The sequence below is a fragment of the Stenella coeruleoalba genome (genome assembly GCF_951394435.1).
Source record: "Stenella coeruleoalba genome assembly, chromosome: 3".
In the NCBI taxonomy this organism is placed as follows: domain Eukaryota; kingdom Metazoa; phylum Chordata; class Mammalia; order Artiodactyla; family Delphinidae; genus Stenella; species Stenella coeruleoalba.
Window position 1 is genome coordinate 139,780,911 of NC_137148.1, and position 27,099 is coordinate 139,808,009.

Below are 27,099 nucleotides of genomic sequence, written 5' to 3' on the forward strand. Positions count from 1 at the left end.
TTTTTACTGATTTATTCTAATAGAATGCAAATATGCTATAATTTCTCACATCTGAAAAAACATTTCCTGGCTTCGCATTTCCCTCTAGCTTCTGCCCTATTTTCTGACCCCCTTTCCTATAAAACTCCTTGAAAGAGGTGTCTATTTGCTTGCTCCCAAATTCCTTGAACATACTCAAAACAGTTTTCATCCCCATCACTCCAGTGAAAGCACTTGTCAGAAAAATCCAATGACCTCCACAGGGCTCAAAACCAATGGCCATATCTTAGGCTTCATCTTTCTTGACCTCACATATAACACTTGGATTCTGGGTTACTGTTTTCCTCTTAGAAATTAGATACTTCTCTATCTGCTTTGCTAATGTTTCCTCATCTTATCTTAGTCCTTGGATCTCTTCCCTTCTCTCTTTACTCTCACTCCAGAGTGATCTTATCCAGACTCTTGCTTTTAAAGCTATTTAAAACCTGGTGATTTCTAAATCTGTATCTGCAGCCTGGACCAATGTGAACTCAGCTATCTGGCTGCTATCCCAAGAGTTCCATTGGGATGACAGATTGGCATCTCATACTTTATATGTCTGCAATTCAACTGCCAATGCCTCTCTCCTTCCCAGCCTGTTTCTTCTTGTCTTCTCCATCTCAGTAAAGAATAACTTCATCCTTCCAACTGCTTATACCAAAACCTTGGATTTGCCCATGACCCTTGCCTTTTTCTCCAGTCCTGCTTCCAATGAGACAGTCTCTTTGGCTCTCCCTTTAATTTATATACAGAATTCTGATATTTTCTAACTATATCTACTGCTATCTTCTTGATTTAACAACCATAATTTCTCACTTGAATGATTGCAGTAGTCTCCTAACTGTTCTCTTTCCTATGCTGACATCCATTTGCCATCCAGTAGTCAAAATGATTCTTTTGAAACATGTCAGATCACAGCATCTTCCAGTGGTTTCCAATAACATGGGCATAGCACTCAGAGCAAAAGAAAATTTTATTACAATGGCTTACAACACGTTTTGATATCTGGTCCTTTGTGATCTCCCAGATACCATGTCCTACAATTTTCCCCTATGCTTCCTAAACGTTAGCCCTACCGACCTCCTTCCCCTTCCTCAAACCTGCCAAGCACACCTCCACATCATGGCCCAACCTCACATATTCTTCCTTCTGCCTGACACTTTCGTTCTCCAGTAATCACTGGAGATTACTGGAGATTTCTCTCTCCTGATTGTGGTCAAATATTGCTTCTTTGATAAGCCTTCTTTTTTTTTATCTTATTGCTTATTAGATAAAAGCCTTCTTTTATCACCATAAATAAAAATTCTCCCTCCCCCTATTCCCTTTCTTCCTGATCTTGCCTTATTTTTCTCTTCGTTTATCATTTATATTTTCTATTTACTCTTGTTTATTTGTTTACCATCTGCCTCCTAAGCAATAAACTTGGAGTTGTGAACCCCAGGCCATCATGAGGGGCCCTGTTGTGTTCCAGTGGCCAGCACAAAGCAAGTGCTTATTATGTATTTGTTAAATTAGTTGATATGAGATCATTCTCTATCTTGATTTCCTGACTTTGGCTTGAAAAATGCTATTGTTTTATTAAAACGCTGCACACAGTGCTCACCAAGAAACCCCAGATTATCTTTTCCCTTCACATTCAGCTACTTCTAGTTTGTCATTGGGTTTAGTGATTTACCCTGCATGTCATTTCCCAAATGCTTTTCCACTTGACTTTTTTTTTTTTGTAAAGCAAGAAAACAAGCACATAAGCAAATAGAAAATACTCGTAATGAATTTTCTTAGAGTGAGGTAAAAATTGAGAAATATTTGTGGAGTAACAATGGCTTTTGGTGATGTTTAAAATGGCTGGAGTTTTGGCCAAGTTTGGGAGATCTGGAGGGGATGCTACAAACGTACTGCAATAGAGTAGAAGCCTTGAGGAGGAGACCACATTTGCAGGAATAAGTTGGAATTCATCCAGAGTGGGTTGTCAGAATTCTTTGCAGGCATTCCAATTGATTTAAAATGTTGCAGTTAGCACTAAAACCCATTATTTGTCTATTTCAGCCTTCTCATCGGAATGCCATCTACTCGTTAAAAGGCACACTTTGTATAAAGCTCATGATCGTTCTGCCCCTGGCCTGAGGATTTGGTCCTATTATACCCTTTGCTGGGAAGGGGTCCTTTCCTCTTGTGGCAGTTGGAGAGATGGCAACCTCAGCCCAGATCACAGATGGTGATTGAAAACGATGTGATTCAACCTTCTTAGGTGACCTTGACTAGGCTGCTCACAGGTCTCTCCGTGCTCCATAAATTACAGGTAATTACGCAGAAATAGGAGATCAGCTCGTTCCCTTGAGTTATATGTGAAGTGCAACTGATTTCACTTAAGGCTGAGCAGCAGTAAAGTATATTAATATCAGCTTAATTTGTGGTAATTGAGGTAGCAATAAAGAATTATCCCTGGAATATTTTATTCCCATGATCATCTGAGTGTTTAAACTATGGAAGTGGTTTTTTTTTTGGTCATAGTATAAAATGTCCCATTCTCTCCCATCAGGAACTTAGTGTAATTAGTGTCTGGCAGACAACACTGTGTTCAGTCATTTCCCCTGTCCCTTGGATGCATTTTTATTAACCAAACCATCAAGTAACCTTATTTATTATTCTAGATAGAAGCATTTTGATCTCATTAACATGGATAATTTTCTCCAAACTTATGTAGTCATGCTGCAGCCAAAGCTCCCTTTATGACAATTAAAATATACTATGTTTTTCTTCTGGTGCCCTACTATACAATTAAGGTACCATTCAAATCAGTAAATTTATTAGTGTATTAACACACTAATTGGATTACAAACACATCCTCTTATTTATGAAATGTTTATGATTTAATTGACTTGTTTAAACTAATTTTCATCTCCCTTTGCAATTATAACTCGTTGTTAATTGAACTTATTTACACATGGAATACTGATACTGCATTCCCTTGTACCAAGGAAATACATCTAAAGGTCTCATCAGAGGGTTAGGTTTTGGCTTTAGTCATTGGGCACCTGAAACTGCTACTAGAGATAATAATCATCATGTAATATTCATTTGCTGAAATATGTAAGAATTAATTGCAGTAACTTGTAGGACAAATAAGTATGATTCCATTAGTCTATAATTATTCATTTATTCATGCACACTATATGTGGAAGAGCTATTGTTTAAAAAACAGTCATTTCCTCCCTCCCTATTTAGGTAGGGGTCTATAACTGCAGTGGCCAGGTCCAACGTCACAGAGATAATGGACATAGTGACATGTTTTAGAATGCTGTTATTTTGTGCTGCTGTTTCCAAGTCTGGAATGCTCTCTGAATTAAAGATTTTTAAAGGAGACAAAGAGACATGCACGTTTATGGGAAGTAACGTCAAATGCATTATAATGTGCAATGATAGTGATTTACATCCTTGAGTTAAAAATCATGACTTGAGTTTAAAACCATATTGTCTTGTAAAAAGGTAGCTAAGACATAAACAGAATTGTCTGTGGTGATTTTGAGGACCTTTGGTACTATGGTTTTCCAACTTGCAACTTTGAATTTCCTCTTTGTCATTACTCTTGTTATAAGATATATGCCACATGTGGAAAAGTACATAAAACAAAGATGAATACCTGTGTGACCACTTCCCAGGTTAAGGAATTGATTGTCACCAGCATGCCAGAACCCCTCTTCCCGTCCCTTCCAATGTTTCTCAAAGGTCACCATCATCCTGACTTGTAGGGGAATTACTGCTCTGCTTTTCCTTTTAAGTTTATACCTAAGTTATCTATTCCTGAATATAAATTTTCCAACTTCATGTGGACAGTCACACACCACATTCTTTTGTGTCTGGATTCTTTGGCTCAATAATATGTTTGTGGGTATATGTTCAATATACAAGTCGTTATGTGTAGCTGTAGTTAGCTTATTTTTATTGCTGTATACTATTGCATTATATGAACATAGCACAAATGATATATCTATTCCATTGTCGATCAACATTCTGGTTGTTTTCAGGTGAGAGCTATGACATAGATATAATGCTGAATTTGGGTATGTACTTTGGAGTGAAATTGGTAGGTCAGAGTCATGCAATTTACTTCCTAAAAGTAGCGTATGAGAATTTCCATTGTTCCACATTCTTGTTAACCCTTATATTGTCAGTCTTTTTAGCTGGTGCAATAGTATTTAGTTCTGATTTTAATTTACATTTTCCTGATGACTAATGAGGTGCAACACCCTTTCATATTTATATTAGCTGTTTAGATGTAAGTTTCCAATTATTCAGTATTTTTATTTATTGAAGTCTCTTTTGGGCTTTCTGCCCAAGGCTTCTCAGATCTTCCCTCTATTCCCATGGAGTGCCTGCCCCACCTTGCTGGACCATGTCCTGAGGTTTCTATACCCTTAACATATTTTCACCCATAACTATATGAGTACTTCTCCTCTCTCAAGTATTTTTCCCAACCTGCACTTCTAAACCCATCTGGATTTGGAGCCTGGGGAAGCCTTCTCTTTAAGAGCAGTTGGAATTCTATAATGCAACATATCTGCTTTAAAATAAATAATGCCTGTGGTTACTTACCCTGTGAAGATTTTTACCTTTGTTTCCTGAGTTTTCAACAAAATTCCTATTGGCCTCTCAATAATTCTTAGAAAGAATTAACAGAGTTATGTATAAAGTATATATAATTGTTATCACCCATGTTTGGCAGGCATATAGTGATGTAATACTCACACCTTCATGGCAAACAGTCTGTTCATGATAATTTAGGTATTCTCTGAGACATAATACATGTTTTTCTCTACCATCCTTTTATTTCCTTCTGCTTTCTTACAAACAGATTTGTTATCATCCATGTTTTTACCGTGTTCAAGGCCATCTAGCCTTTTTCTATCATGACCCCCCAATTTCTTCCATTCTCTTTCCATTTCCTAATTACAAAACCATTTTCACATTTTTACATGTTTGTTATAGCATCATCTCACTTCCAGGTACCAGTATCTGTATTGTTTTCTTTTGCTGTTCTAACAGATTACCACAAATGTAGTGACTTAAATTAGTACCTTATGGTTCTGAAGATCAGGAATCTTAAAAGGATCTCACTAGTAAAATCAAGGTGTTGGCAGGGCTGCACTGTTTTCTGGAGACTTTAGGGGAGAATCTGTTTTCTTGCCTTTTCCATGGAGATTTATAGACCACCTGCTTTCCTCAGCTCATGGCCCCTTCCTTTCTCACATCCCTCTGACACTCAATTTCCTGGCTTTCTTTTTCTCTTACAAGGACCCTTATGATTACATTCAGATAATCCAGGATAATCTCTCCATCTCAAGGTCATGGTAATTGGCAACCTTAATTCTATGTGCAGCACTTAATACCCTTGACTTGTAACATAACATATTCCCAGGTTCTAGGGACTAGGACGTGGACATCTTTATTCTATCACAACTTTCATACGGAGAAAGGGTTAGAAAACATCGTGAATCTCAAATACCTTTTACTTTATGAAATCTTTGTCTTGCCTAAACTGATGTCCTTCAATTTGTTTATAACTTTGCTTTCCAAGCAGAGAATTGACCTGAATATCATAAAACATTGTAGATGAAAACTTTCACAGAGTAAAAAAAATTCATGGGAGAAAAAGTGAGAGTATGATAATAGTCAAAATAGATAATTTCGAATCTGAAGTTGGCATAGTTTGTTTGGGAAGTCCCTTTTACCCTCAGGCAGATCTTACAGCTTGAAACACATCTGTTACACTGCAGACATATTTATCATTTTCACCACTTCATTCGATTTGCGTTATAAGAAATTCATTTGGAGATGCTGGAGAATACTTCTCAAATGCATGCTGTTGATTAAACAGGGCAGGGTAGCTGTGGACCAGAATTGGTAAAGAGTTATAGAGGGAGAAGGCAATGGGAGTTGATGTGAGTAATGGTGTCTATCCATGCCTTGAAAAATCCTCTTTAAATTACACTTGTGAGTGGATGGGAGAGCGCCTTCTCTTGAAGCCACCATCAATCCTCTGCCCACGTTGCAGTTCTCTTTAATACATCAGCCTCTTCCCTTCTAGCACACTTGCTCTTCTGCTGTCTGGAGGTAAGATGCTGTAGTCTTCACAGTGACAGAAGGACGTGAGGGCCATTGATTCAAGAGTGAAATCAAAGGACAGAATATTTAGCCTCAAATCCTCTAGAAAATTAAGTCAACCTCCTAGGGTGAAGGTTTTCTCAATAGAAGGTGTATGAAATTGAGTTGAATTGAAATTTTGGCTGATTCTTTTTTAAAGGAAGGGAGAGTCCACTGATTAGTCATCTTCCTTTGCTACTTCTTAGAGCATATTCTCATGCTTCTAGCTATTGTTCAGGAGTCATTTTTAATGGCAACATATACAATGTAGTCCTGTAGTAGAAGCAATACAACTAGTAGTTAGGAGCACAGTTTGAGTGATATAGACTTATTCAGATCCCAGCTCTACGACTAGAGAGCTGTGTGGCCTTAGGCAAATTAATAAATTTTCTTATCTATAAAATGGGAATAATCATATCTAACACGTTGGGTGGTTATTATGATTAAATCTGGAATGATACACGTAAAGCATTTACTGAAGAGCTTCTGAATAGTATCTTGATAGTATCATTATCATCATCTTCCTCCTTCAGACTTCTTCAGTTCTTTCAGGAGCCACAAAATTAATGTAACTGTGTTGGAAGCTGAGTGTAAGAGCTGGTGTGTGTGGAGACTGTAACAAATTGGTGACAAAAGAACTTAAGTTAAAAATTACTTACAACACTTGGTGCACCAAAGAACATATGACTGTGGAAACAACCTTGACATTCAGGCAGACAGTTAACTGCCTTCGTCAGAGATCTTTCATCACCAGTGACCACACTGTAGGGGAGACTTAGGCTGTGGACATACTAGGAATTCAGAGACTGATTCTACTGCTATGGGAACCACCTTTTCATTAGGGTCATGTCAGCTGACCCTAAACTATGAAATAAAAATATCCGTATCTATGCTCTAAGAATGCTGTGAGGATTAGCAGTAATGTCTGTAAAATATCTAGCAAGGGCTTGGAAACTATAGGTACATAATAGATGATAGCACCGTATTCTCTCAAAAACAAACGTTCAACAGATTCTCAACTTCGACTGTACCTGTTAGAGTTATTTTAGTCTTTCTAGAATGCCCTGTCTCTGTCCCCTCCATGGTGAATGTGATTCTTATTTCTTTATTCTATCACAAACCCCCACATAATCAGCTGTATCCAGGTTTAATAGGGCACAGGGGAAAGGGGAAAGATTCCATTGTCCAGTTACATAAATACAAAAATCTTTTCGTGCTATGTCAAGAGTAAAAATCTTAGCATGTATTGTCTCACAGAACCAACTTTATACATTATGGTCAGATTTTGTAAAATAGTATTCATACTTTTATGTGGGTACACTATGCTTTTGTGGGTACTCATTGGGCTGTAAACACTGTTTCTAGGGGAAATCACTCCAACCAAGCAGATTATACTTGAGGTGCAACCTAATAGAGTGGTAAAAAGTGTAGGTTCAGGAGTCAGAGAGCCTTTCATCGAAATCCTGGGTTTACCACCTAGTGGCTAAGTGACAGAGAGAGTTTCTTAATCTCTCTGTCCTTCAGTTTCTCCATCTGTAAATGGGGTTGGCATAAATACGTCCCTCATGCAGTATTTGGAGGAATAAATGAAATAATATATGTCACACTTAATAAGCATATAGTAAGATATCAAGTATTAGCTGTTTAATATTACTATTGTTATTGTAGGTTATGTTTAAACACTCTTTTTGGAGTTTGCCAATGTTTATATATATATTCTAGGAAATGAGAGGGCAATTGAGAGAAGCCATTTGAGATACAAAACACAATTTCCTAAATGAATGTTATTTTATGCATTCACCCAGCAGTTGAGAACCTTATGATGAAAGTATCTGATGGTCTTATATTTAATTATTGTTGTTCCCAACTTTAACCCTGAATAATGCCAAAAGCAGACATGTAAGAGAGACATCAGAAATGAAAACCTAATAGTGATCTTAGAACAGTGATAAATATTTTGTTATCTTGTTATAGTGGAGTTTATTTTAAAATATATATATTTTGGGATCTAATGTAGTGTGGCCTTTTCCTAATACTTTAAACAAAATGTATGTAAGAAAATATAATGCTTTCTGTTATATTGTAATTGATTCTCCTATATCTTTACATGTACAGACACACTATTGTGTTTTCTCAGCCCTTGTATCTTTCATTAAATGAAATAACAGGGACATAATATTAAATAAAAGAACAAGGGTAAAAATAACTCAGCAGTTTGTGTCTGTGGCATTTTCTATTACTTATCCTGGGAGGCACTAAAGCGTGGCTTTTGTTGATTCACAGTAGGAAATAAAAGTTAAAGCAGTTGACTATGTAATCTATCTTTCCATACACAAATTAAATCTCTCTCTCAGTGTTTACATGGTGCTTATTGCAGAATATAGAGAAATATGCCTTAGTACATCATCTAAGCAATTTTTCACTTGATATTTAGCAAGATGTTAGATGCATTTTATAGACTGAAAATAGTAATAATACTTAGATAACCAGCAGTGCACATCCAGTTTTATTCTAAAGCTTATGGGATAAACTATAATGTATATAGGGAAGATCCTATATAAACTGTATTAACTATATTTTCTTATTTTCTGTATTCTTCTCTTATGGCAAATGGAGCCTCACTGATAGGGGTGGAGGGTGAGGCAGAAGGACGGGGAAAGAGACTGCCCCATTCCTAGAGGTAAGGAATACTTGCCTGGCAGTGTCCCTTTGATATGCAGAGTAACCAATCCTGAGTACTACCCCCTTCTGCATCCTTTTGTCAGGCTCCTGCAGTCTGAGACACAATCCTCTTGCCCTGAATCACCCCAATTCCAGGTACTAGAAGACTAGAGACAACCTTATAGCCCACAGTCCACTGAAGTTACTCAGACCATCCAGTCCTAAGCCTACTCAGCTGCTTACATTGCCTTGCTCATACCCTCATGAAAACCACAATAAAGGTTTTCACCCACCTTCTCCTCCTTTCTCCTCGCTCCTTTTACCTCCTGATTGACCCTGGTGTTTCTCTTTGTGGCCCTGCATGGTATGCCCCTGCTCTTAGGAACTGTGGGTAACAAACTGTCTTTTCAATGACAATCATCTCCTGATCTATTGACCTAAATAAAAACAAAATCCAAGGTTCACATAAATCTAGGACATTTTTATAATTAAGATTAGCTTTGGTCTCTACAGAATGACAGAAGAAAACATTTTTTCCCCCAAGGCATGGTTGGGAGAGAAAACAGTAATGAAAGAGACTGTCTTTTTCCGTTCATTCATTCATTCATTCTTTCTCCCAACAACTTTTGATTATCTTTATGTGTTAGATATGACTTTAAGCATGGGGATACAGCTTTGGGGGAAATAAACCTCTCAGGGAGCCCAATCCAGTGGGAGAACGACAGAAACAACGTTGAGTTTAATCTAGGGTACTAAGCACAAGGATAGAGGCACGTCCAAGAGAGTGGCCAGGTAACCACTGAAGTGAGACAACAGGTTGAAAATAATGAAGGCAAGAAATATTTCCAAGAGAAAATGAGATTCAATTGAGATTTCCTTTTCCTTATTCTTCTTTAAAAGTACTGTTTGTTGAGCTAAAATGTACATATGATAAAATACAACTTTTAAAAGTGTTCAGTTCTGTGACTTGACAAATGTATACAGTTATATAACCACCAGCACAATCAAGGTATAACATTTCCATCACCACAAAATTGTTCCCTTTTGTCTCTCTGCAGTCAGGCTTCTGCTCTTAACCCCTAGTCGCTGGAAATCACTGATCTGTTTTGTGACCCAGTAGTTTTGCCTTTCTCAGAATGTCACATGAATGAATTTATACAAATGCGTGTGTGTGTATTTTTTCCATCTTTATTCTGTTTCTTGATTTATGTGTCTGTCTAGTACCATACTGTTTTGGTTACTGTTGCTTTCTGGGATGTCTGGAAATGTAGTCTCATAAATTCTATAACTGGTCTTCATTTTCAAAATTGTTTGGGGTTTTAAAATTTCCTTTGTCTTTCCCTATTAATTTTAGAATCAGCTCCTCAATTTCTACAAAGATTCTCCTGATATTTTGAATGAGTTTGCAATAGGCCAACTTTAGAAGCATTGGCATCTTCCTAATAATGAATTTTCTAAACCACAGTCATGATTCCTTATGTATTTATTTAGGTCTTTAAAATTTGTTCTCAGCAGTGCTTTGTAGATTTTTGTCTACAGCTCTTGCACGTATCCTGTTTAATCTATCCCTAAGTGTTTTATGTTTTGATGCTGTTATATATGGTATTATTTCTTTAATTCCAATTTCCAACTGTTTGTTGGAAAAGTACACCTGTTAAGGTTTTATAGATCTCCACTCTGACCTTCCAGCTTCTGCCATGCAGTAGAGGTTTTGTTTTATTACATGGCTAAATATGGGAAACAAAGCAAAATAAGATGAAATACTCAGCTATGATCTGTTTATATTTTTTTATCCTTTTCATTTACCTGGGAACAATTACCTCCCAAGAATAGTTAGGGACTACTAACTCATTTCTTGGTACCAATGGAAGAAATGTTCATTGCTCTCCCTACTTGGTGTGCCAGATGGTTGTGCTGTGGCCGGTGAGGTGCGTGAAGTTTCCAGATCACTAGTTGGAGGAATCAGTGGGTAACATGGACAATTATTGGTTAAGTATATGTGAAATATATTCAGGAAAGAGAGGCTAAGAATATCGACAGTATTCTGAACATTATTGTTACAGTAATATTGATGTTTATTATATGGACATATATATAACTATGTTTTTATATGTATTGATTAATTTTTGAATAAATCCTTTTGGGTGCAATGAGCTCAAAAACTGGAAGTGCATACTTAAAAAAATTAAGTACTAATTTTTCAAAAAAGTTGATAAAGAACATTTAGCTTATGCTAAATATTTGTTGACAGTTACTACCCACCATGGGGACCACAGTGATATTTGTGACTAAATAGGAAACAGAAGACAAATATGCTAAGGAAGGATCAGAATTTACTTCCAGTTGGCTTGTTCAGTTAAAACACTGTGACCAGTTTTCCATAAAACTGCATCCTAGTTTTAATTTTTGATATGTTCCCATTGCATGTATGAACTTCAGTTAATTTAATCTCTTTCCTAATTGGGGAAACTTCAATTGATTCAGTTATTTACTATTATAAACATTATGTAATGACTATCTTGTAGTTAAATTTTGCACATCTTCCTAATTCATTTTCTCTAATTTCTAGAAGTGGAATTTATGAAACAAAGAATATCAGTATATCAATACTTTATTTTTTATTGCTGAGTAGTATTCCATTGTGTGGCTAAGCCACAGTCAGTTTATCCATTGTCTTCTTCATGGACATTTGGGTTGTTGTAGTATTTGGCTATTATGAATAAGGTTGCTGTAAACATTCTTGTACAAGTTTTTGGATAGACATATGGTTTTATTTCTCTTGAGTAGATACCCAGGACTAGACCTGCTGGGTCATAAGCTAGATCTATGTTTTATTTATCAAAAAATGTCAGCAGTCCTCCGAAGTGGTTGCATCTTTCACATTCTTACCAACCAAGAGAGAACATGGTTCCGCATCCTCACCAGCATTCTGTTTTTAGCCAGCTATCATGTTTGAAGTAGTATCTGAATGTGCTTTTTAATTTGTTTTTCGTTGGTGACTAATAATGTTGAGTACATTTTCTTGTTTTCCTTAGACAATTAAATTTGTTTTGTTGTCAACTATCTACGTCTTGTATTCATTTTATAAATTAGGAATTTTAGGGTCTTTTTGTTGGTAATTTATAGTTCTTTCTTTCTTCTGCATACAAGTTCTTTGTCAGGTATATGTGCTGCAGATCTTTTTTCCAAGTCTGTGGTTGTTTATTCATTTCTTACTTGGGGTCTTTTGATGGGCAAACATTTTACTGAAGTTCACTTTATCACTTTTTTGGGTGTTACTTGTGCTTTTGTGTCCTGTCCAAGCCTATCCCACGGTTCCCACAATCACAGAAATATTCTTTTATGTTCTTTTCTAAAGGCTTTTTGTTTTTAATGATTATATTTTGGTTCTGCGATCCATCAGATTTTCCATATGAATGGATAAAGGAGTTGAACTCGAAAATTTCTGCTCAGATTTTCAGTTTCTTAGCCTCTCGATTGAGGTGATTGGCAAATGATGATAGAGGTGACTGGATAAATAACCCTGAATGTTGGACTCTGGATAAAAAATTTTATCCACATTCCTAGTTGTTCTCAGGAGGAGGCTTTTTCCAAAGTAAGAGAGAGGAGGTTATTCCCCTTGTTTTCAATTTCTCAGTTTTCCCATATACCCAGAGATTGTTCTCTGTTTGTTTACATTGATGTTTGTCAGGAATATAGATTTAAACTCAATTCTGTTAGTTTTTTTGAGTGTGAGTGTGTGTGTGTGTGTGTGTGTGTGTGTGTGTGTGTGTGTGTGTATAGATATATATTTATTTATTTATTTCAGAAAAAAGACATAAAAAAAATAGGGAGAGAAGAATTCTCTGTAATTTAGTTTTCTCAGCTGGAAGCTTGGTGAAGAATAGGGAAGGTCCTGTGGCTGGCTGGATGTGTCTGTGGGGGAGTGATCCTTTAAAGAGAAAGGGATTTTTTTTAAAAACTTTTAATTTTATATTGGAGTAGGGTTGATTAACAATGTTGTGACAGTTTCCGGTGTACAGCAAAGGGATTCAGTTATACATGTACATGTATATGTGTATGTATATCCACATACATGTGTCTAATTGTTTTCAGATCCTGAGAAAGGGATTCTATTTTGTGGTTTGCTGAAATCAGCTGGGATTAACTCCTTTTGCCAGCAGCAGCCCCCATATTACTCAGTTTATTATTTTTAACAGGTGCCATTTATCATCCTCATAGTGGGACTTCTGATACATGGCCTGGAGTGCATGGTAAACACTCTAAAAGCTTCAGGAAGTGTTCCACTTATCTGTGGCTACCTAACAAATGACCCCGAACTTTGTTAGTTTAAAACAACAAACACTTTATTACATCTTATGATTTTCTGAGTTGAGGATTTAGGCAGGGCTTGGCTGGGTGATTCTTCCATGTGGTATGCATGGCGGTCACCTCACAGTATTCAGCTGGTAGAGGGCTGCTCTCGGCCCTCCAGGATGGCTTCACTGTCATTCAAGTGCCTTGGTGGGGACGGTTGGAAGGCTGGACTCAGCTGGAACCGTCAACCAGATTGCTCATAGAGGTCTCTCCATCATGGCAGCCTTGCAGCGGTCAGACTTCCAATGAATAAGGCAGAAGGTTCATAGCCTTTTATGAGCTACCCTCTAGAAGTCATTCAGCATCACTTCTGTTATATCTTATTAGTTGAAGCATCTACTAATTTACCTCACTTCAAGGGTGGGGTATGTAAGCTCCACTTTTTGATGAAAGAAGTATCAAAGATTTTGCATCCACTTTCAAAACTACCACAGTCTGCCTTCAAACTGGCTTGAGATCCAGGATCTCATTTTAACTCATGTCCGGGAGCAGCTGAACCTCTTTGAGTTCAGTTACTTGGGCACAATTCTTGTTCTGAAGAATTGTGAACTTAAGCAATAATGCCTTGTCTCCCTCCCACCCTCAAGACACATACAGGCAAGATACCGTGATGGAGCTAGCCACATTAGACACTCCTGTTCAATAAAGGAGGGGTATGGGAGGTATATGGCAGTCACTAGTAGAGCACTTCTGAAATTCAGCTGTGTACATATTGTCAGTTTCATGAATGGGGCTCAGTCTTGCTCTCTGTGAATGATTCCATGCAACTCTTGGTTCTGCCTTCTGAGTAGTACTTTCCCTAAAATATAGCCAGTATTGCAGCTAAGTAACTTTCTTCATCTGTTCTCTGCCTATAGATTTTCGCATTTTTATGAGTCTTAGAAGCACTGTTGTCTTGTTGACAGGCAATGTAAGGCATGCTATTAGTGTTCCTTAGAAGCTTCTCTGTATAAGTGAAAGGGTGTTTGAGGTACTGACTTAAATCTTTCTCACATCTTAAGGAAGGATTTTACAGCCAAAACCTTGGATTCTTTGTTTTATTTGCAATGCTCTGAATTTGATCTTTTCCCTAAGGCTAAATCTTTTAGAACATTGGGTTGCTTATAAAGACTCTCCTGGACCTTTTACATTTCCTTCCAATTCTGTTCAAAACCTGAAGAGTTCATTCTTTGATCAGTTGCTTCCCCCTTTCATTGTATTTTAGACATTGAGGATAGGTCAGATGGTATCTCCAACACTGTCCAGAAATCTCCTTAGTAAGTCATTGAATTCATTAAGTATATGTCCTATTTTGCATGTTAGCCCAGTGGACAGTGTTGCCAAACTTTTTGCTATTGCATAACAAGAATTTCTTTTCCTCCAGCCTCCAAAAATATTTTGTCTCACTTAAGCCCTGTGACAGCCAGCTTGAGTCCTATCATGTTTTTATTCATTGCTTGTTTCCCAGATCCACACCACATGTTGTAACTTTAGTGTTACCATTTCTGTTATCAAATTCTGTACCTGCATACCAAACTGCCCTAAAACATAGGGACCTAAGCCACCAGCCTTTTAATTATTTCTCTTAAGTTTCTGTGTCAGGCATTCAGGCAAGGCATGACTTGATTTTTCTTTTGATCAAGGGGATGTTGATGGAGGTCATTCCATGACATTCTGCTAGTAAAAGAGCTGGTTGGGCATACAGTCTTCAATTACACGTCTGACACCTTGGCATGGATGCCTGGAAGCAAGACTTAGCTGGGAGTGTTGACTAGAGTGCCTACATATGGCTCCCCCAACATGGGCTGTTCAGAGCAGTAAGGCATTTTACATGGAGGCCCAGGGCTCCCTTAGAGAGTGTTCCATTGTACAGAGCACAGGCTGCATGATGTTAGCCATTGAAAAAAATTTTGAAAGTCGCAGTTACATTTGCTGTGCTCTGTTAGTCAGAGCACAAAATGAGATTTCATAGATTCCCACATTTTAATGCTGCCATGTGAAAAACCTGCTCTTATTTCAATAGGATTAATTCTTTTTTTTCCCCCCCTGCCCGATCTCATTTGCTTCTCTGAATATGAGGTCTGAGAATAGTTCTGCTGGGGGCTCCTTCACTTACTCCCCATCCTGGCATTTCCTTTGTGTAATGGAAATTCCAGTCTCTAGTCCTTTCTTCCATTATTCATAGAATTGCCTGAAAATATGTAGCACTTGTATGGAACAGTTAGAAAAATTTTTTTCTAGTTGTAATAGAGATTTGTTCGACCATATTTCTCAACGGATTTTAAGGAAATTTAAAGGTAAGGAGTGCAGACATCTATCCATAGGCTCATGTTTTCATTTGGAATATGAAGAATAAACAAAGTTTTAAACCATGTTTAGAATTAAAGAGGTAAATTAATTTTTAAAGACATTAAATTCAAGGTACCTAAGGGACACTCACAGGAAGGTCTCTAATTGCTGTTTAGAATCGTGAACAGAATTATTTATTGAAACCCAAGCTTTAGCATAATACTAAGCTCAGCTAGTTTTTGTAAATGAAACGATGCTCGTTTCCTTTCTTCTAATCTCTTCCTTAGTTTCAAAAACATAAATGAGCTTCAAGGAGAGGATATAAGTCTTCTACTTCAACTAGTTCACACTCTAGTAGAATATAATTAAACCAGTGTCTTAGGAATCATTATTATAAGTTATATAAGAACCTTAAGAGTTTCTAGGAAACTGGAATGTTCATTTGTTTTAAAAATTGTTATTAAGGAATAATATCCCAATTCATGGGAGGAGAGAGAGAAATAATAGTAATCACCATGGAAATTGAGCCTAGACTTCCTTTAATTGTTTGTTTTACTCATTCATTTGCTGATTTAATTATTTGTGCATCATTCTATCCATGTGACCATCCAGATATTGAAATTTTGAATTCTTTCCTTCTTTAGGGGTCTTGATGATAAACAACAGAAATCATGAGTGACTAATTTAAGCAGAAAATTGACTTATTTGTAGAAAACTGCAGTTCGTAGAGTCAAAGACCTGGACTGAGAATGCAAAGCAAATGACAACACAGACCTTGGTAAGGTAGGTGCCAGAGCTTGTCCATGGTCTTTTTATGATATAATTGTCAATACTGGACTCCTGATAGCACAGATGCCACTGAGAATAATCTCTGTCTCACATGCTTTTGTTTTCATTCCCGTGGCTTCAGAGTCCTGGGCAAGCGTGTCCAGTTGGCCAATCCTAGGTCTCATGCTCAAGGCCTAATTTCTAGGTATCAGAAAATGAGAATTTCTGGTACCGTATGGCTTCTGTCAGCCCTGATTACTACCAATACTCATGCACTGGAGTTTTCGCCAGAAGTCAGAGGGTTTTTGGATGCTGGATTACTAAACAACAAACGGCAGATGTTAACTCTGGCCACTCATTTGTCAGATTCTGTGTGGATTGCTAGAGATGCAGTAGTGACCAATAAATGTTCCCTGCTCTAAAGAATCTCCCAGTATGATAATAAAGATGTGACAAATTAGTGATTTATATTAGAGCACAGGGCATAGCTTCCGGACCAGTTAGAGGGAGTGCTGGCCTGGCCTGGTTTTTGGGAGGCAGTCCAGCAAGTAAGATGAAGCTTCTTGGAGCACCTAAGCTCAGAGTGAGAGGATGAATAGAAGTTAGCCAATCTTGGGGGGCTTGAAGAGAGGTGCTCCATGCGGTATTTAAGCTGCTCTGTGTGCAAGTGTCCTTTACTCTGGCACTCTACACTTTGGGGAAGAAATTACAGGGACACACAGTCCAGAAGGCCTTGACCAGATGAGGGAACGATAGATACCCTTCTGCATTCTCCTTTGAATTACATTTGATCGCATACGTTTCTCACCCCTGAGCCCATACACACACTTGGTAAAGCCTGTCACTGTGTCATAAGCTTTATGTGCATTAGCTCCTTTACTTCACCAACCCTATCAAGTAGATATTACCTCCATTTTACAAGAGTCGAAACAGACACACGTGAAGGTTCAGCTGTTTTCCCAGGGTTGCTTGGCTAACAGTAATTCCGTCAGAAATCACATCCAAGGTATTTTCACTCTGAAGCTAATTCTCTCACCTCGGGCTGGATTCCTATTGTTTTATTCCCATTATAGTGCTTTAGATCCATAAATGCTCATATTTCTTTGCTTGTGGAGCGTATTTAGTACTTGGAGGCTCTGCTCTATGGATGATAGGAACTGGCCACCTTTCCTTTATGCCTGCCATCTGCAGGATATACGCACATGAAAGGCCCATCTTACGTCACTCATTCCTTGTTTCAAGTGACTCTTGACTGGGTCCCACAGTGCTCACTGACTTAGTCAGTTCTGTTGGACTTTTGACAGAGATTTTCCTATTGGTAAAACACACTCCAGACATTCCAGTTTCGCTTTTTCAAAATGAAGGAGGGAAAGTAAGGAGTTAGTTCAGAATGAAGACTCTCCTTCCATTCAGTAGAAGGGGGAACAAGAAGGAGTGTGGGGAAAGGGACAGACATGAGGCAGGTGGCAGGCGTGCTTGCCCCTAGAAAGAGGGGTAGACAGAGGGTATAGTTTCTGGTTCTAATTCCTAATTCTGTGTTCTTATGAGGAAAGATGAACTTTGTGCCTTTAGTTTTGTGACCTACTCTTTTAACTTTTATACACACACATGGTTGGGAGGTGGAGTGGGCTTTTGTTTGCTAAAAAAACCCAGTGAATTCTAAACACCTGATTAAAAAAAAGAAACCTGCATTTGGCATCACAGAGGACCATAAAAAGGTTTCATTGAATTTTTCTTTAAAAACTTCAGTACACAGGTGAGTGTATAGACTGGCAATTCTATACTTAGTTCCTATTGGCAGTGGTTCTACAAGAGGAATTGATTCCATGGCTCCTAAAACCTTTGTTAATATTCACTTGAAGAGAAAATCCAGCAGAATCACACTGCTTTTTTTTTTTTTTTCCGTCAAATACTCATGTTTAAAAAGTGGATCTGGCACATAAGTTAAATATGTATGGAGAGAAAAAAAGAGAAAGGGGGACAAAAAAACTACAACATTTTAAAATTGTAATTGAAGAATAAGTCAATTTATATTATGATCAGAGATTAGTTTAAAAAATGAACTCAAAACTAGTTCACCCTTAACTAATTACAGTACTTCAAAGAGAAAGAACATCCAGTTCTGATAAATTACCTGAGGCTCAAGATCCATATTCTTTATTTCTACCTGATCTTCAGTGTCTGAAACAGTCATGTTCCCAGGTGACTCAGTTTTTTCAACAGACATCTCAGTATATAACTGGAGATTTCCTTTCCCATTTCATAATATCTCATTATGTTTTCTGTAGGAGTTTTCTTAGTAGTCTGATTTATTGATGAAGTAGTTTTGCTGATTACCAAAATTGCCAGTAGTATTTTTTGCTCCCATTTCAAGGAAATAAACCCTTAAAAAATTATTCTGAATCTGGACTGAGAAAGCTGAGGAAAAATCTGCAGTTACTATTTTATGCTTGTTTTGTATCGCACGTTGTAGAGTGCTAAGAGAAGAGCAAATGCTTTAATTAAAAGGAACAATTTTCTTAGGAAAAACAATTGCTGTGTTTGCTAACCGAAGTGAATGTGTTGCATAGCCAAACTGGGGCTTTAATATATGCCAGCTTTTTAAACATCAACTGAACCAATGGTACTTGTGACTGTATATTTATTCAGTGTAATTGATAAAAATGTTTAATTAAATATTATGAAGGGTAATTCTCTAACTTTTCTTATCAGATAAATTGAAACCACAAGCTTCTGAGATTATTCTTGTATAATTAAACAAAAACACCCAAAGAACAGAAAAGCCATGCTGCCAAAGTTCAAGATAGTTTTAAACCACTTTTTTTAATGTTAATGAATATTTATTTAACAAATATACTTTTTTAAACATCTTTATTGGAGTCTAATCGCTTTACAGTGGTGTGTTAGTTTCTGCTTTATAACAAAGTGAATCAGCTGTACATATATTAAACCACTCTTTTATTTTAATAGATCTTTATTGGAGTATAATTGCTTCACAATACTGTTAGTTTCTGTTGTACAACAAAGTGAATCAGCCATATGCATACATATGTCCCCATATCCCCTCCTTCTTGAGCTCCCTCCCACCCTCCCTACCCCACCCCTCTAGGTCAAAGCAAGCACCGAGCTGATCTTCCTGTGCTATGCGGCTGCTTCCCACTAGCCAACTATTTTACATTGTGTAGTGTATACATGTTGATGCTACTCTCACTTCGCCCCAGTTTCCGCCTCCCACCCCATGTTCTCAAGTCCATTCTCTATGTCTACATCTTTATTCCTTCTCTGCAACTAAGTTCATCAGTATCAGTTGTTCTTTTTTAGATTCCACATATATGTGTTAGCATACGGTATTTTTTTTCTCTTTCTGATTTCACTCTACATGACAGACTCTAGGTCTATCCACCTCACTACAAATAACTCAATTTCGTTTCTTTTTATGGCTGAGTAATATTCCGTTGTATATATGTGCCACATCTTCTTTATCCATTCATCTGTCATTGGACACTTAGGTTGCTTCCATGTCCTGGCTATGGTAAATAGAGCTGCAATGAACATTGTGGTACATGACTCTTTTTGAATTATGGTTTTTTTCAGGGTATATGCCCAGTAGTGGGATTGCTGGGTCATATGGTAGTTCTTTGTTTAGTTTTTTAAGGAACCTCCATATGGTTCTCCATAGTGACTGTATCAATTTACATTCCCACCAACAGAGCAAGAGGGTTCCCTTTTCTCCAGACCATCTCCAGCATTTATTGTTTGTAGATTTTTTGATGATGGCCATTCTGACCGGTGTGAGGTGATACCTCATTGCAGTTTTTTTGTTTGTTTTTGTTTTTTTAAAATTAATTAATTAATTTTTGTCTGTGTTGTGTCTTTGTTTCTGTGCAGGGGCTTTCTCTAGTTGCAGCAAGCGGGGGACACTCTTCATCGCGGTGTGCAGGCCTCTCACTATCGCGGCCTCTCTTGTTGGGAGCACAGGCTCCAGACGTGCAGGCTCAGTAGTTGTGGCTCACGGGCCTAGCTGTTCCGCAGCATGTGGGATCTTCCCAGACCTGTCCCCTGCATTGGCAGGCAGATTCTCAACCACTGTGCCACCAGGGAAGCCCCTCGTTGTAGTTTTGATTTGCGTTTCTCTAATGATTAATGATGTTGAGCATTCTTTCATGTGTCTGTTGGCAATCTGTATATCTTCTTTGGAGAAATGTCTGTTTATTTCTTCTGCCCATTTTTGGATTGGGTTGTTTGTTTTTTTGATATTTAGCTGCATGAGGTGCTTGTAAATTTTGGAGATTAATCCTTTTTCAGTTGCTTCATTTGCAAATATTTTCTCCCATTCTGAGGGTTGCCTTTTTGTCTTGTTTATGGTTTCCTTTGCAGTGCAAAAGCTTTTAAGTTTCATTAGGTCCCATTTGTTTATTTTTGTTTTTATTTCCATTTCTCTAGGAAGTGGGTCAAAAAGGATCTTGCTGTGATTTATGTCATAGAGTGTTCTGCCTATGCTTTCCTCTAAGGGTTTTATAGTGTCTGGCCTTACGTTTAGGGCTTTAATCCATTTTGCATTTATTTTTGTGTATGATGTTAGGGAGTGTTCTAATTTCATCCTTTTACATGTAGCTGTCCAGTTTTCCCAGCACCACTTATTGAAGAGGCTGTCTTTTCTCCATCGAATATTCTTGTCTCCTTTATCAAACCTAAGGTGACCATATGTGCATGGGTTTATCTCTGGGCTTTCTATCCCATTCCATTGATCTATATTTCTGTTTTTGTGCCAGTACCATACTGTCTTGATTACTGTAACTTCGTAGTATAGTCTGAGGTTGGTGAGCCTGATTCCTCCAGCTCCGTTTTTCTTTCTCAAGATTGCTTTGGCTATGCGGGGTCTTTTGTGTTTCCACACAAATTGTGAAATATTTTGTTCTAGTTCTGTGAAAAATACCAGTGGTAGTTTGATAGGGATTGCATTGAATCTGTAGATTGCTTTGGGTAGTATAGTCATTTTCATGGTATTGATTCTTCTGATCCAAGAACATGGTATATCTCTCCAGGTTTGTATCATCTTTAATTTCTTCCATCAGTGTCTTATAGTTTTCTGCATACAGGTCTTTTGTCTCCTTAGGTAGGTTTAATCTGAGGTATTTTATTCTTTTTGTTGCAGTGGTAAATGGGAGTGTTTCCTTAATTTCTCTTTCATATTTTTCATCATTCGTGTAAAGGAATGCAAGAGATTTCTGTGCATTAATTTTGTATCCTGCTACTTTACCAAATTCATTAATTAGCTCTGGTGTTTTTCTGGTGGCATCTTAGGATTCTCTATGTATAGTACCATGTAATCTGCAAACAGTGACAGTTTTACTTTTTCTTTTCCAGTTTGGATTCCTTTTATTTCTTTTTATTCTCTGATTGCTGTGGCTAAAACTTCCAAAACTGTGTTGAATAAGAGTAGTGAGAGTTGGCAACCTTGTCTGGTTCCTGATCTTAGTGGAAATGGCTTCAGTTTTTCACCATTGAGAATGATGTTGGCTGTGGGTTTGTCATATATGGCCTTTATTATGTTGAGGTAGGTTCCCTCTATGCCCATTTTCTGGAGAGTTTTTTTAATCATAAATGGGTGTTGAATTTTGTCAAAAGCTTTTTCTGCTTCTATTGAGATGATCATGTGGTTTTTATTCCTTTATTTTTTAAAGTGGTGTATCATATTGATTGATTTTGCGTTTATTGAAGAATCCTTGCATCCCTGGGATAAATCCACTTGATCATGGTGTATCATCCTTTTAGTGTGTGGTTGGATTCTGTTTGCTAGTATTTTGTTCAGGCTTTTTGCATCTGTGTTTATCAGTGATATTGGTGTATAATTTTCTTTTGTGATTTTTTTTTTTCTGGTTTTGGTATCAGGGTGATGGTGGCTTCGTAGAATGAATTTGGGAGTGTTTCTCCCTCTGCAGTTGTTTAGAAGAGTTTGAGAAGGATCAGTGTTAGCTCTTCTCAGAATGTTTGATAGAATTTGCTTGTGAAGCCGTCTGGTCCTGGACTTTTGTCTGTTGGAAGATTTTTATTTTTTATTTGTTTTAATTTATTTATTTTTTGTTTATTTAATTTTGACTGCGTTGGGTCTTCGCTGCTGCACACGGGCTTTCTCTAGTTGTGGCGAGTGGGGGCTACTCTGTATTGTGGTGCGTGGGCTTCTCATTGTGGTTGGTTCTCTTTTTGTGGAGCATGGGGTCGAGGCGTGCAGGCTCAGTAGTTGTGGCACACAGGCTTAGTTGTTCCGTGGCATGTGGGATCTTCCCAGACCAGGGATCAAACCCGTGTCCCCTGCATTGGTAGGTGGATTCTTAACCACTGCGCCACCAGGGAATTCCCAAGATTTTTAATTATGGTTTCAATTTCATTGCTTGTGGTAGGTCTGTTTATATTTCTAATTCTTCCTGGTTCAGTCTTGGAAAATTGTACCTTTCCTAGATTTTGTCCATTTCTTCATGGTTGTACATTTTATTGGTATAGAGTTGTTTGTAGTAGTCTTTTATAGTCCTTTGTATTTCTGCAGTGTTAGTTGTGATTTCTCCTTTTTCATTTCTAATTTTATTGATTTCCCTCCTCTCCCTTTTTTTCATGATGAGACTGGCTGAGGGTTTATCAATTTTGTTTATCTTCTCAGAGAACCAGCTTTTAGTTTTATTGATCTTTGCTATTGTTTATTTCTTTTCTATTTCATTTATTTCTGATCTGATCTTTATGATTTCTTTCCTTCTACTGACTTTGGTTGTTCTTTGTTCTTTCTCTAGTTGTTTAAGTGTAGGGTTAGATTGTTTATTTAAGATTTTTCTTGTTTCTTGAGGTGAGATTGAATTGCTGTAAACTTCCCTCTTACAACTGTTTTTGCTGTGTCCCATAGATTTTGGATTGTCATGTTTTTGTTGTCATTTGTTGCTATGTATTTTTTATTTATTCTTTGATTTCTTCATTGATCTCTTGGTTATTTAATGGTGCACTGTTTAGCCTCCATGTATTTGTGTGTTTTACAGTTTTTTTCCTGTAGTTGATTTCCAGTCTCATAGCATGGTCAGAAAAGATGCTTGATATGATTTGAATTTTCTGAAATTTTCTGAGGCTTGATTTGTGACCCAAGATGTGATCTGTCCTGGAGAATGTTCCATGTGCACTTGAGAAGAAAGTGTATTCTGCCACATTTGGGTGGAATGTTCTACAAATATCAATTAAATCTATCTGGTCTTTTGTGTCATTTAAAGCTTGTGTTTCCTTATTTATATTCTGTTTGGATGATCTGTCCATTGGTGTAAGAGGGGTGTTAAACCACTTTTGTTTGTAAAAACACTGGATAGTAATTGCCCATCTTGTTTCTTGTAACTGCCCTCCCTCTCTTTCTTTCTCCCGTCATTATGTATCTACAGTAGGAAGTGACTATATGTGATAAGAATTGAAGAAAATATGGACTTTTCATCAAAGGGTTTTTGGACTAACTGCAGAGTATTGATTATCTGATAAATAACACAGATAATAAATGTATAGGGAAGAAGGAAGTAAATTATATTCTCAAATGATGGGGGAAACTCTATTCGAAGCGATTCATGTTTTAAAAGTTTCCTGATTAAACAAGTAGACTGCACTGTTGACTTTATTTTAATTTCTTTGCTTCTTTAAGAGAGGGTGAATATTTTACTAGTAGTCAAACTTTAAATTGGCCTCATGTCTCAACGTTAGCCATATATCATAGCCATATCATCCTCAGGTTAAATATTTATTTCTGCACTTGTATATTTTAGCAAATGAGCATTAAATACTCTTCCAAAGGTATTTAATTCTCTGACAGAGTAATTTGCACAAGTGTTCAAATGTCTAACAGCTAAAAACAGCTGTACCCTGATCCTTCCCAACCAACTTCCTGCTGCTACATTGCTTTCAGAAAAATGACTTTAATCCAGTTTAGCTCTTTCATCTTGGATTTACCTCCATGCCTTTTAAAAAACACGATTATCCTGCATACCTATTTATTTATTTATATTTTTGCTGCGTTGGGTCTTCATTGCTGTGCGCGGCCTTTCTGTAGTTGTGGTGAACGGGGTCCACTCTTCATTGTGGTGCACAGGCTTCTCACTGTGGTGGCTTCTCTTGTTGTGGAGCACAGGCTCTAGGCGCATGGGCTTCAGTAGTTGTGGCACGCAACAAACTTCTTTGTTAAAGAAGTTTCTCCTGTGGGCTAGAGAGCCACCCAGGAGTGACAGTTTACCTGACTCACTTGTTAGCTGTGCACCTTATGCAGTTATGTTACTTCTTTGTGTTATAGTTTCCTCATCTGTAAAAGGAGAATGATCACAGTGCCTTCCTCATTGGAATGTTAGGAAGGTTCAATAGCTTTGGCCTCTTAGTAGGGGGTCAGTGTATAAAAGCTACTATTATTATTATTTGTTCTCTATTCCCCAGGGGAAATAATACTGATAATAGTAGTAGTTGTCATTTGGTGATCTGTTAGGTAAATTTTGCTACTAACTTCTACTATCTATTCAATCCTGCCACCATGGGCAAGTGAATATTATCATCTCCATTTTGCAGATAAAGAAGCAGAAGTTTAGCTAGGTTAAGAAACCTCTCTAAGCTCACAAAGGTAAGTGAATCAAGATTTGAATCTAGGGAGTTTAATTCTGAGATGTCTGATTCTTAATCAGGCTGCTCTTCTCTGACTTGGATCCTCCCATTGCTGGGCTGGAAATGAGTTTCAGGTGTGCTGAAGGGGTTCCTTGGAGGAACTTTTACTTTCAGGTGTGCTGAAGGGGTTCCTTGGAGGAAGTTTTACTTCAGTGTGCCCCTCAGGTATTTTTATATGTGTGTGTATGTGTATGCTGTGAACTTAAAACAGGGGGAAAGGAGAATGGTAGGTGCTCAGAAGATGCTGGTGAATTGAAGAAAGAGAGAAACTTGTTTGAAAGATTTTTGATTGGAAAGACTTCCATTCTCATCTCCTACCAGTGTCCACCGTTTACTCCATCCTTCAGCCCCATGAAGCAGTCTGTGCAGTTGACAAATATTCCCTCCACCACATATGCCCCTCTCCATTTGATTCTTTTCTACCTGCCCAGGATCTACTTTTGCTCATGGGACAGAGTGGGATTTGTGAAATAGGTATTTCATTAAGTAGTGACTCTTCCCCTAGACAAAGAGAGCCACTCTAAAGTTCAGCCATGCTCCCACACAGTTTTTGCATACCTGGGTTGTGATTCTCATCACTTTGGCAGAAACTGGCCCTGTAATGGTCAGGCCTGCTGGACTGCAGGCTCCTTCAGGATGCCGTAGTTTAGTTTTTTGTCTCTATTCCCTTACATGTGTTTTGAGACCCATATTATCCTCATCAGTGTCTGCTACTTTAATGGAAGCAAAATCTTTAAGATAGTCAAATTATTGTTTTTAGTTTGAAACCTTTTCTTTGGATTAGGAAGATGGAACATGAGTTTTGGACTCCATTTACAGTATTTATTGTTTGCAAGTTCTATTTTGATGGCAGTATTGTATTTTTGACAAGTAGAAAACTGTAACAAACTTTTTAAAGGCTGTGAGATGTGAATTAAACAGTCTAGGGTATCCATCAAAATCTAGATGTAAATTTTGCTTGAGACTGATTATTTTTTAATTGATAACTTGGTCTTGTGAGTGTTGTTGAAGCTCACATATACAAAGAAAGAAGAATACAAATGCAAGTGATCTGTGAATGATTTGATAACTTTCCAACATTATAGAGATTGGAGTATTTAAATCGTTCCTTCACATTCCAGTGGTTTCTTAACCACCCATGGTATGAAAGACTTTCTTAGACTTCTACTGAAGCAGGTCTGATTAGGGAAGGAGGATTTTTACATATTCTGAGACATCTTAAAATATACAAGGTTAGTTATCCAGGAAATTATTGTCTGGGAGTAGGATTCTATTTGATGGTTTTGATTTATAATCACTGGACCTTATATAGAAAAGAAGGATATTCCAAGAATACCAAGATGTGATGAACATGATTTGAAGATTTTTGAGTGGAAAAAGGTTTTCATTCTAATAAAAGAAAAAAGAAGAGAATTGTAATCTTGAAATGTCCTGTGGCCTGCTAATATATTTTTTCCCTGTCTTTGTTATCATCAGCCTTTCTTAATATGTTTTCTTTTTAAATTGCAATAACTCCTGGAATTTTAATATTCTAATCAAAGTTAGTGGTGTCCTACTGAAAGGAGACAAATGAACAGCTAAAGTTGCAGCATCACCATTCAGAAACCTCATTGTATTTATAAGGAGCTTTAAAAAAAAAAGGCTCTGAGATATGACAGATTCAAGAGTTGTTTCTTTCCTCTTTATTTCTTCCTTTATTAAGCTAACTTGCTCATGAATTATAGCTATTTTAGTAAATTTCCTGTTGATGGTGTATTAGTCATTTTTAATGAAATTTTCTTTCTGTGTGAGGCAGTTTGCCCATAGTTCCATCACCATGGCAACCAGTTGTTGGTATTAATAGTGCCAGAGTCATAGATTTTATTCCCAGAATTGACCCCTTAATATTGCACTATTTTAGGCTTTCAGGTACATTCAGGCCATTGTTTTCCAAGTGCATGTTTCAACAGAAACCATGAAAGGTATTGTAAATGAGTTCATCAAATACCCCTGGTATTTGGGGTAGAAGGGGCATACCACCCACAGACTTTTCAAAGTGTGGACTATAGACCTATCTTCCTATTTTATAGGCCTATAAATACTTGAAGTGCTGTTAAAAGTGCAGATTTGGGGACCATTAAGCTGACCTACTGAATTAGAATCTTTGGGAGTTATAGAAACTACATGTCAAGCAAGTAAACCAAGTCTAGTTTGCTTACTGTGGGACACCAGAAATAGCATTTTCAC

The 27,099-nt window shown here is 37.4% G+C and overlaps 1 long non-coding RNA gene across 4 annotated transcripts in view; it reads left to right on the forward strand.

Moving 5' to 3' along the window:
• LOC307185040 overlaps nucleotides 1-27,099 on the forward strand; it is a 413,650-nt gene that overhangs the window by 139,115 nt on the left and 247,436 nt on the right. For 3 of the 4 annotated variants that reach the window (XR_013827857.1, XR_013827858.1, XR_013827859.1), the window contains 2 exons: nucleotides 2,065-2,317; nucleotides 16,089-16,227. This is a non-coding gene — a long non-coding RNA (uncharacterized lncRNA). Of the gene's footprint in view, nucleotides 1-2,064; nucleotides 2,318-8,766; nucleotides 8,840-16,088; nucleotides 16,228-27,099 lie in introns of those variants that run through there. The other variant, XR_013827860.1, reaches the window with a different exon arrangement.